Below are 12730 nucleotides of genomic sequence, written 5' to 3' on the forward strand. Positions count from 1 at the left end.
CCCCAAACTGTTGCACGTGAGGTGAAGGGAAGAGTGTGTCGGTTGCTCCAGAAGAAGAGGGAGGACTTGGGGACCGGCAAGATGCCGGAAGGCTTTGCATCAGCGGTCCCCCGAACTTCAGAGAAGTGAGAAAAGTCACAGAATGTGACTTTGTGAAAGTGGATTTTGGTTTTGGTTTATTTTGTGGGGATTTTGTGTGAGCCAACTGGTGAAGGTGCTGTCACCCAGACTGACAGGGCAGGACTGGGGCAGCCAGTTGTCTCCCTTAGGCAGACAGGAAGCTGGAAGAAGAATTGTGAATAAGTTGAGTAGTAGGAAATCCTCAAAACCTCAGAAGGGCTCCGAATTCTCATTTGTCATGTGTTCAAGTGTTGGATGTGTTTACCAAAATATCTGAAGACTAGGAGGCCCTAGCGGATGTCTGGCTTACATTTTACTAACTTTATATAATTTTATAACTTGCCTTTAATCTTTTCTGGCTCAAGGGAGAGCATAAAAATAAATAGATAAAATTTAAAGAATGTGTAAAAGGGACACTGTTTATACATTGTGATTATAACCTTATAAAATGATTCAGAGGAAGAAATTAAGGAAATATATCAAAATGTCAATCAACTACGTTTGGTAGTAGGATTGTGGTAACTTTCTCTTCTTTTTTCAAACGTGTAATATGGTTATATTTTATTTTTACCTCTTAAATAGGAAATTTAAAAAGTTATGTAGGGGCGCCTGGGTGGCTTAGTCGGTTAAGCGTCCGACTTTCGCTTAGGTCNTAAAAAAAATAAATAAAAATAAAAAAATAAAAATAAAAAGTTATGTCATATGAGGAAATATTCATGATAGAATGTTACATTTAAAAATTAAACTGAAAGTGCAGCAAAAAGATAAAATAAAAATGCAATGCATGTAGACAAGAGGTAGAAAGGATATTCAAAATTGTCACAGTTTGATTTTCCTGGGAAGCAGACTCTGAGACCGAATTGGGTTTAAGATGTTTCTCAGGGAGCTCTTAGGATCATCACCTGTGGAAAATTGAAGGCAAGAAGGAGGGTGGGCAGGGGGAGAAGTCTAGCTGAGTTAGTCTATCAATTATCCCCGGGTGGGCCAGAACACCTATGCTGCACACTCCCACCCAACTCAGCCATTGGACGTGTGGACACTCCAGGGAGGGGTGACCTTGGAAAAGGTAATTGTCTGCCTGAAGGGACCTCCATCTGAAGGTTGTCTGCTGACAACACTCCTAGGAGCTGAGCCAATAGTTTCTTCCTTGAAGGGGGTATGAGCCACACATGTTCATATCCAGCACAAAAATGAAAACGTTGCATATGGAATGGTAGGATAAGTGTCATTCAAAAGCAGTTTTTAAATCACTTTTAATTTTGCTATATCAAATTTTTATTTCTAGAAAATGCATATTTTAATATGCAGCATTGTTGTGAGAATTTAAAAAGATAACAATTGTAAAGCACGGTGCTTGACATAAAGTGCCGATGTTATTACTGCCCTTTGTCTCTAACTCTTCCTCACTTACACCCTGCTCCAGAGCGAGTCCTCTTCTTTTTATGCCTTGTATAACTAGTCAGTGGCCAAACCACCTCTTTTTTGCACCTGTCCCTATCTTTCTGTTTTCTGGCATTGAAAATATTGTGAAGGATATGATCCTGGAGTCAAACCAGGCACTTTATGAGAATCCAAAGACAAACAAGAGGATAACAGGCCAACACTCGAGAGATGACTAAGGAAAAGAATAAATAGTCTGGGTCTTTAATGGTGTTACTGAAATACCACACAACCCTGAAGCCATCTACTTCTGGACTTTTTATCAAGTAAATAATAAATATCTTAATGATTTAAGCTACTCTTAGTTGGGCTTTGTTACTTACAGCTAAAACCATTTCTAACAAATATTTACAGAAGTGGGGATAGATGGACGTTTGGGAAGAAAAAAATACATAAGATTTGTAAAATGGCTTGAATTCTGTAAGCTGGAAGAGTTGTGTGTCTTTGGGAACATAACTGAATGATGAGATCACTTCTGACTATGTCTTTTCCAATTGATCTATGGTTTAATTTCCCGAATACCTCTCTGTCCATGATACAAAACAAATTAATCCTTCCTTTGCCTCTAAGCTAGATGGAGCAGGTGTGTGAGGAGAGAAAGGATAATGAGATTTTCTGTTTATTGGTGTAAACCAGTGTGGCCATTAAAAAACAAACAACCTCCCCCCCTTCATTCAGTACACTAAGATTCCTAGAACTTTTGTAGGAAGACCTGCATCCTGATAATTTCCAATATTACCTATGACTCTAAACATGAGCTGTTTATCCCCTTTATATTCAGCAGGTATGATTCCTGTAGAGTTGTAGACATACAGGTTACTCTCCATTCTTAGGAGAGCTGTGTGAAATGATTTACCCAGTGACTGGCTGTGGACCATGGGGGGATAATTTCAGGAATGAGGAGTTTAAATCTCTTGCCAGAATTCTCTCAGAAATGAGGCATAGAGATGGGAATAAACCTCAGAGCTTCCCAAATTTTTATCCTTCATCCTCTCTGCTTATCAGAGGTAACTTTCAAGTTTTTATGCTGTCATATAAAAAGAGACAGCTACAGAAATAAAAGCCCCATGAATTATCATTTTAGATGAGTTTCAAGAACTGTAGTTTTGAATTGGAACATTATGAAAAATAAGATTGAGTGCCTGGGCTGGCTTTTAAGAACAGAGCAGACCCGTTTCCAAAGGAGATGGATGACATGACCAAAGCCTCAGGTCTACGAATCACACCTGCTAATACACATTTGGAAATGTCAGTTATTTAGCAAGATGCTCCCCCAAGTTGGCAACACAGTTTTGGTTATACTTATACCCTAAATACTTTTTCTTATGGCTCTTAACTTAATGTGGAAGACTGCACACTTGTCCCAATGAGAATATTTCTTGGTTCATGGTTGAAGTCCACTGGATTAGCAGAAACCCTCTCTGCTATTCTCTGCTAGAGTTGTACTTCCCATCGAGATCTCAACACTTCCCAGCTCAGACACCCGGCACACCTTTCCAGACCTATCCTTTGGCGGCTTACATGATGTGTGTTCATCTTTGACCTCTCAAGTGTCATGCAATAAAGTCCACACATACGATGTCCGTATAGCCTGACCTTACTATAAGGATGTGTCTTCTGTTTTATCTCAGCACATGAGGTGAATCCAGAACTATGAGGAGGGGCACTGGGGCAGCTGTTAGTCCAGTACCACAAAGCCAGAGCCTCACTGTGAACTGAGTGCTTCTATGCTCAGGCCAGCTCTCACCTCCTTTGTTCATATCCCTTTCAAGGCTTCTGCTCATCAGAAATGCCTAGCATCCTACACAAACTAAGAAAGCAGAGTCTTTACCTTCAGGGTGCCTACAAGTCATTAAATCAGATTAGATGATCAGAACAGATAAAAAGGCCTACACAGGCACAACCATGCAAAACTTAAACAGACACATCAAATGCATAACAGACTTTGAATTACTTTTTGACCCCAAAGTCAAAGAACTTGGCATAGAAAGGATCAATTTAAGTTGGTATGAGAAAGAGGAATAGTTGGTAGGGAGACAAAGTGATTCTAATTCATCTATTTTGTGGATTGGTAACATAAGCAAAGCTATAGGACACTTTCCCCAAGATTACAGAATATTCTTAGAGTTCTCTTTTTAGCCTAAACAGGGGTATGACAACACTGGGTCGTGCTTCTCAAAATGTTGGCTGAGTGTCCTTTTCTTCAGAATCACTGAGGATAAGAAGCTTATTTAAAATGCAACTTCATGGAGGGGCCTGGGTGGTTCAGTCAGTTAAGCATCCAACTACGGCTCAGTTCATGATCTCAGGGTTCATAAGTTCGAGTCCTGCATCGGGCTCTATGCTGACAGCTCACAGCCTGGAGCCTGCTTTGGATTCTGTGTCTCCCTCCATTGTCTGCCCCTCCCGCATTCATGTTCTGTCTCTTTCTCTCTCTCAAGAATAAATAAGCATTAAAAAATAAAATAAAATTCAATTTCATGGGCTCCATCTCAGAGCTAAATCAGAATTTCCTGGGGTGGGGAATTATGGGAGTGTGTATTTGAACCGGATCCCCAAGTGTGAGACCCAAGATATAGGGACTATGGAATTTTACTAACATCCTCTATGTTTCCCAAATGTGCCTGGAGCTCTGGAGCCTCTTGTTAAGCACATTCCCAGGTGCCTCCCTTGGATATGCAGGTTCAGTAGATCTGAGGCGGAGTCCTGGGATCTGTATGTTTAACACGCGTCCCAAATGATTGTCGTGATGGGGCAAGTTTGGGGAACTCTGAAAGAAGATAATGGCTTAAAGCACATATCAATTAGATTCTATAAAAACAAAGGTGACACTTATTGATTCCTTACAACTAAACACTGCTGAATGGGTTCCTATGTTAACACACCTGAAAACAATCATAAGAGACAGGTGGTATTGTGATCCTTATTTTATGGAGGAGGAAAATGAGACTTAGCAAAAGTAACTTGAGATCACATGGTTAGTGAGCAATGGAGACAGAATTCAAACTTAAGTTGCAGGAGTCGAAGATCCTTGCTATTCCCTGTTGGGCCACCTTGCCTTTCTTTACATACCAGACAACTAATTACCAGAACGGAGTCTTCTGCTGTACATCTGAGAGAATCTCCCCTATGAGATTTTGCAGTTTTTTGAGCCAGAACTTAATACTTAAGGGTATAAAATCTAGTCCTCTTTATTTTTTGAAGTGTTTTTCTTTTTTAAAATTTTTAATGTTTATTTATTTTTTGAGAGAGAGAGAGACAGAGCACAAGTGGGGGAGGGGCAGAGAGAGGGAGACACAGAATCCGAAGCAGGCTCCAGGTTCTTAGATATCAGCACAGAGCCTGATGCAGGGCTCAAACCCACAGACTGTGAGATCATGACCTGAGGTGAAGTCAGACCCTTAACTGACTGAGCCAACCAGGTGCCCTGAAGTGTTTTTCCAACCAAAGCCCTATTTTTAGAAATTATTTTTCTGATATTCACATTATATATCACATTAATTTCTTTATTCAGTTTCCACACTGTCTGCTTCTCTTCAAGTGACTCTGTCGACTTGGCCACGATGCAGGATTACTACTGCCAAGAGGCTGGGACAGAAGTCACAAAATCTCCCCCTGAGCAGCTGCACCAAAGAAGCTTTGGTCTTAAGTGTTCTTGATGTGTCTTATTAACCATGTCAAGTGTTCACACATAATTTCCAAGTCAGGCTGATTTCTTGCGCTCATAAATTTACTCATCTTTAAATTTACCAAAGAAAGTTTATAAAAACGGCTCTTCAGAAAACTACTTCCTGCGTAGGACCATGGCATGTGAGGATTGTGACACTAGGGTTGTGGCAGGATACAGAAGAGCATGGAAAGGTCTCTGGGGGGAGAGAGGGAGAAGGAGGTGAGGTTGGCCTTGTCTGAAGCTAACGGACACTCTATGTCAATTTTTCTCATTCAAATGCAAAGGCGAGAAGAGGAACTTGATGGAGCCTACAATGAATGGGTGCCCCGAGCCTGATTTGGAGTGCGGTGTCCTTCCTGCAGGGTCAGTGGGTGCTGGGCAGTCTCAGAGCAACCAAGCAATGGATCATGAGGAGTCCCAATGGACGGGAACAACAAATCAGGAATTGTTCTCAAAAAGTGATTGCATCTTTGTCACCAGATGACACAGTGGCCTGTTTAGTTATTGGAAATGCTTACGGGGCCCCTCAGAACGGACTGCTTCAGAGACCTCTTTTTGTTTCCACTTATTCCTTTAAAAACTTTTAACAGCTTTTTTGTGGTAAAATTGGCGTAGAATGCACTGCACATGTTTAAAGGGTGGAAAAGTTTTGGCATATACATACACCTGTGAAGCCACCACCACAATCAAGATAGTGAACTATACACCACCAGCAAGAGTTTCCGTGTGACCTTTCAGAATCCCAGCCTGCCTTCTCCGGAGACCCCTTGGCAACCACTGATCAATATGCTGTCTGTCACTATTGATTAGTTTGCATTTTCTAGCATCTTATATAAATGGAACGCTACAGTAGGTATTCTTTTTATCTGGTTTCTTTCATTCAACAAAATTATTTTGAGATTTAACCCATGTCACATGAGTATTAATAGTTAAATCCTTTTTATAGCTAATATTATTTATTTCACTGATAGTATTTCATTCTATGGACATACCAACTTGTTTATTCATTCACCTGTTGATGGACATTTGCATTGTTTCCAGTTGGAGCCATGATGAACAAAGCTGCTACAAGTAATTGTTTACATATCTTCATGTGAATATGCATGCATTTCTCTTGGGTAAATACCAAGGAGAGGAATGGTGGGCTCATACAGCAGACGCATGCTTTTATTTTTTAAAAAATGAAAACGGTTTTCCAAAGTGGTTGTACCATTTACATTCTCACCAGCAGTGGGTGAGAGTTTGGGTTCCTCCACATCTTCCCCAAACCCTGGCCTGGTCAGCCCTTTCCACTTTAGCCACTCTTACAGATGTGCAGTGGTAGCACTGTGATTTTAACTGTCTCCCCCTAATGACTTAGGATGCTGAGCATGTTGTCATGTGTTTATTTGTCATCTATCTATCTTCCTTGGGGGTATGTTTGCTCAAATCATATGTCTATTTTTAAAAATAGTGTGTTCTCTTATTTTTGAGTTTTGAAGAGTTCTATTTACACTCAGGATACACGTTCTTCATCAATCATATGACTTGCAAATACTTTCCCCCAAATAGTTTTTTTTTTTTTTTTAATCCTCATGGTCCTTAATGAGGCCTGTTAATTAGAGGGATCAAATCTGCTGGAAGCCTCGGTGTCGACTGCCCACTGCTGCAGATGCCCAGCCCCATGTAAGAAGAGCCAGAGGTCAGAGGATGTCCCTGCTGCTTTGAGTCAGGGCCTCCATGTTGCACTGGGTTCAAGGTATGGGGTGGGACAGGAAGAGGTTGGGGCGAGGGGAGCCAGGATATATATATATATAGACAGTGAGCTAGAGGCTCTCTCAGGTTATCTTATTTCGTTCTCATACTCACTACTAAGATCCATTGTTATTCTGATTCTACAGCAACTTGCCTAAAGTTACAGAACCTTCAAACCTACAGAGCAAGGTTTGAAATCAAACTATGTATGCCTGACTACAAAACCCATGTTTGATTGCTTCGTCACAAGTTCACTCTGCCTCCACCACAGCCTTGCATGACCGAGGATGGGATGAGTGGATAAGATAGCCAACTTAATCTAACCCAGTGCCAGGTCAACAAGTGTTCATTGAAGCCCATCCGTGTGCTTAGAACAAAGATATTCTGAACAATAAAGACAACATGTATGAGCACAACCCCAAATAAATGAACAGTGATTAGGGTTCGTGGATGTAGCAAGACCAGAGCTGAGGGAACATCCAGTTGAAGGTTTTCGACTACATGGACATAGATGTAGTGCGAGTGTATCTGCTCACTGAGCTTGGGAACACCCAGGTAGAGTAGGAAGGCCACACTCAATTCTGCACACAGGAGTCACAGAACAAATGAAAGGAAACACAGCCCTGCTCACTGGGCAGGAGATGTGTGGAAGACTACAAGACTCAAGGTAGATTTAGGAAACTTGACAGTGAGCCATAATGAGTGCATAGAGGGAAGTGAGCATGTTGGAGAATGTCTCTAGCCTTCTGCGGGGACTGTAAAGAAAAGGACCATCATGTTCTTCTTACTCAACATTAGATCAAATGCCAGGCAAGAGAGCCTACTGGTGAGATGACATTTTAAAATGGTGTTTATGCCCCTAAACTTGTGGTACTGAATGTGGAGGGGACCCTAATGTCCCCACAAGTCGGCACAGATCACAGATCAAAGGTCAGCTTTCTCTATGGTCAGTGGAATCAAGAGGGAAGTCAAAGACAGGCACTAGCATGTATTAAGCACATGACCTACTAATTAGCAGATCCTAAGTCACCTTCACAGGCACCCTGGAGGCCCTATTATGACCTCCTCCTTCTACAACTGAGCAGAACATCCTGCTGCACACTATTGTCAATGGTGTCACCATTGTTGCTACACACCTGTAAGCGAGTGACAGTTTTTGCAGGTCAATGGACTGGTACTCATGTTATTCATTGGCAGATGCAGCAATTCTAGCGTTTTCTCAAATATTTATTGAAGACCACCCATTCTTTAAAGGTGAATTTAGTTACTGGAATTTTCCTATGCTTAAAAAATATGGTTGATGAAGCATATGAAAGGTATCTATTTTAAAATATTTCTTCTTCAATGTCTAGTTCCTGTCTGAAGGGCCTCATAGTTCCATGAGACTTTGTAGGCCTTCAGGGGCTTATTTAAGAAAGTTTTTCTTTCATTCCAACTCGCAAGAAGAACATTATCCTCATTAACAGCTCATAGGAAATGAAACGTATCTAAACTCCAGGTATTATGGCTTAAATAGGAAAAAGAAAGGTTTGCAACTGATCCAGTCTGAAGTAATTTGAAGGTTCAACCAACATGATGGGATTAATTCAAATGTATAATAATTACCCACTTCTATTGAACACACTGCAGGCAAAGATTATGTGCTTTTAGGAAACAAAATTTCTCCAGTTGCCTTCATGGTGCTTGAAGAGAACACTAGACAGAAAAGATTTGTTAATCCTTTTAAGCAGGGTGATTTGTCCCAACAACACAAATTTGTAACATAATCCAGAAATGTTTATTCCCAGTCTGAACTTAGTTTTCTTCCCTTATTTTGTTTCTCTGAGTAATTTCTGTTCTGAGAGAACAGAACAGAAATGTTCTGAGGCTCTTTTCAGCCTTCTTTTAATCATCTTGATATTTATACACAGGTGGAAGGATACTTCAGAAAACATGCCTGTTGCATCTGAAAGGCAGTCATTCTACTTCCTGAATGTGGAAATTGTGTTCCCTACGTAGGACGGTCCATTTCCAGATGCAGCCAAATGCCACCCAGTGGGGGAGGCTGAGGCGGCCTGTGGCGAGCCAAGAGCAGCTCACTGGGGCAAGCAGGTGCTGGGGGGAGGGACTCTGGTACTTAGATACCCCCAATCCCAATCCACTGTGAATCAGACAGGTCTCTAAAGGAAAAAGAAGGCATACTTTATTTATTTCTTTTTAAATGTATTTAATAAACATTTATAAAGAGCTTACTATAGCCAGGCACCATTCTCATCACTTTAGAAGTGATTAGATCAGGGCGCCTGGGTGGCTCAGTCGGTTTAAGCGTCTGACTTCGGTTCAGGTCATGATCTTGTGCCGTTCATGAGTTTGTGCCGACAGCTCAGAGCCTGGAGCCTGCTTTGGATTGTGTGTCTCCTTCTCTCTCTGCCCCTCTCCCACTTGCACGCTCTCTCTCTCTCTCTCTTTCTCTCTCTTTCTCTGTCAGAAATGAATAAACATTAAAATACATAAATAAATGAAAAATTTAAAAAAATTAAGTGATTAGATCAAGAGGTGCCTGTGTGGCTCAGTCGGTTAAGCGTCCAACTCGTTTTCAGCTCAGCTCATGATCTCCAGGTTGGCGAACCCCATATAGGTCTCTGGGCTGACAGTGTGCTGCCTGCTTGTGATTCTCTCTTTCCCTCTCTCTCTCCCCTCTCCCCGTTCTCTCTCTCTCACACATGGTGAATACATAAACATTTTTTAAGTGATTAGATCCAAAACTCGTTCATGAAATGTTCCTAAGTGTCCTGTAAAGGTCATACTGTGGTGGGGTTTCACACACCACTGCTTTTGTACCATCAATAAAATGTCACAGGGTTGTCCCAAGGATAAACCATAAGATCATAAGATTCAAAAAATGTTATTCAACCCTTTGAATATTTCAGTGCTGCTGTGTCTTGTGGCCAGCATTCACATGAAAGAACGTCTTCTTTGTGCCAAATACTGGTAGGGAGACGCATGCAGGCAGGTGCTATGGTCCCATATCTGCTAATTAAGCTGTTTCTAAGGCAAACATACAGTTCTGCAGAGGAGATGTTAACTCGGTCTTCATGGCTGTGGTAAAGTCTTCACTGATTCGCTGTATCTAATATAACACTGGAAAGTTGTACTTTTGCTGTTTCTTTGACTTTTCACCCAACAGGCATTGAGCAATGTCTGATTGTAAAATTGCTAAAGGTTTTGTCTCTGAATTATTGTTTGTACTCCTCTGGCCTCACGATATCCTAAAAGATGCTCCATGGAGTTTTCATTTCTAGGTTTAAAAGTTGTAACAGATAAGTTTTGGCATTTAAGAGCCCATCAAGTCGACATTTAAAATATTCAATTATTTCTGCCTTAAACACTGTGTTATTGGTCTGAAAACTGGCAGTTCTTAATTGGCAATATAGAGTGACAATGTAGTTGATACTCTGTATTAATCTGAAATTTTTCTGTTGTATAGGACCCAAAAGGCCAAGTATTAACGTCTATTAAGCAAGGCAAACAGAGGTTTGTCATTGGTTTCATTTACAGTTTTGCCCAGTCTCTATGGAGAGACAGAGAATTTTCCATTGTGTCAGTTTTCACATTTTTCAGCATCTTTAGACATGGATACAACTATTAGTTGAGAAAGCAAATGTGCTAATCTTTCTTGTTACATCAATGTCCTTCTTTAAATATTTTACAGTTTTTAAATTTTACAATAAAATTATTGATCTCTAAAACAGTTTTAAATAAAATTTTTAATCATATGTTTTCAGTGAAATCTTTTTAAATGCTGCACAGTTTTTTAAAATATTGCAAATTGCATATATATGATCTTATTTACATAGTTATGCACATGTGTACATCTAAACAGAAAATACATGTTAGAATGATCACTGATGTACTGATGTGTTAATGGCAATCATCTTTGAATGGTGAAATTTTAGCCTTTTTTTGTTTTTTCCTTATATTTGGTTTATTGCCTAATTTTTTTTTTACCATGTATTATTTATAACTTTTAAAAGCTATTTGTTTGTTGCAGGGAGGAACCTCTGTTCCCAGTAGTCACTGTGCAAACATCTCAGATGCTGTGAAAAGGGTGAGTGGGGCTGGCTAGAAGATTTGGTAAGTCTGCCTGGAGATAATTTGGGAGGGAGAACATGTCCGTGCTAATCAAAGCCCACAAAGGTGGACTTGAATACCAAAACATGAATATTTCAATTTCATTTACTAAGAGAACACAAAGTCCACTGGAATAACATCTCTTCCAAATCACATAGCTGACTTGAGAAAATAAGTTACAGAGTTGCAAAAAGCCAGAACTAGAAAGGAACTTCAAGTCCCAATGAGGAAGTACATCTTCCATGTCACAGAGAAATCTCACAGTGTGTATATGGAAAAGACCAGGGTCATCTGGGAGGCCTGAGACAGATTCCTCATGACAGCCATAGTTTGTCAGCCCTGGAGAAAGGGTGTCCCCTCTCTGCCTCTGCATTTCCCCTTAGCAACGTCACCACACTTTTTGTAAGCTTCTTGTCACAACTTCTAAGACCTCTGTACATCCTGCTTTAACTACGTTTCACTCCACAAACTTCTGGTTTCCTTCAGAGATGCCAGCTCGTTCTTACAAACATATGATATCTAAATCCTAAGGCAGAATGGGCAGCAGCATAGGCTAGTTAATACTTCTTAGTATCAAATGCAGACTCAATCTTATTTCCAAATTCCAGAGGTCAGTCTGCTAAACCCATCATTTCCATTCTTTTAGTGCATTTGCTGTAAGATCATCAGATGGGGGGCAGTGACCTGGGGACAGTAAGCCATGAACTGGGAGGAAATAAAGGAGATACTCAAATCTACTGAAGGTTCATTTATTGCCCTAAAAAAATGGTCTAAACCTATAAAATGTAAAGCCAGATTATACTAAAGGTGGTTGCTTAGCCATCTCAAAATACTTTTGGAAATAGTTGGAGCATGTATTAGGGTTCTCCAGAGAAGTGGAACTAACAGAGATATAGAGATAAGTGAATGGATATGGATATATATGTGTATATCCATATGGATATGTGTGTATATATGTATACACCTATATATAGATATGACATATATATACACATATGTCAGAGAGAGAAGGGTTTAGAGTCAAGCAGAGTACTATGTATTAGCTACCAATCTCAGGGGAAGGATCATGAACACTTCTGCCCACTACATCTTGGATTGGAGTAACCAAGGAAAATACAATGCAGTCAAGCACTGNCACATGTCAGAGAGAGAAGGGTTTAGAGTCAAGCAGAGTACTATGTATTTATTAGCTACCAATCTCAGGGGAAGGATCATTGACACTTCTGCCCACTACATCTTGGATTGGAGTAACCAAGGAAAATACAATGCAGTCAAGCACTGGGATGGAACAAGTCTTTGTTTACAGAGAGAAGAGACAGCAAGATTAGCTCCAAGAATGCACATTCATTGGTTCCTCATGGCAAGTGGACCCGCCTCCAGCACAGCCCTCACAGGGCAATTGGCCTAGGAGCCTCCCCTTCCTGCCATAGTAGAAGGACCCTGACCCATCTCTGGTGGAATCTGAAATACTGAAGCTGGGGGTGTGCCTCAGGGCCACTGACAACACACTTAAGCAGAACAAAGGAGCACTCACAGAGCAGGAAACAAGAAAGGTGTTTCCCCCAAGGTGATGAGCTTGGCTGGGCTGTGTGGGCCCTTCATCTCAAAGACCAAGGCCCATTCTTACCTGGCCAAATTGGGACTAGAAGGCTGTGC

The sequence above is a fragment of the Crocuta crocuta genome, unplaced genomic scaffold (assembly GCF_008692635.1).
Source record: "Crocuta crocuta isolate KB4526 unplaced genomic scaffold, BGI_CrCroc_1.0 scaffold9, whole genome shotgun sequence".
NCBI lineage: Eukaryota > Metazoa > Chordata > Mammalia > Carnivora > Hyaenidae > Crocuta > Crocuta crocuta.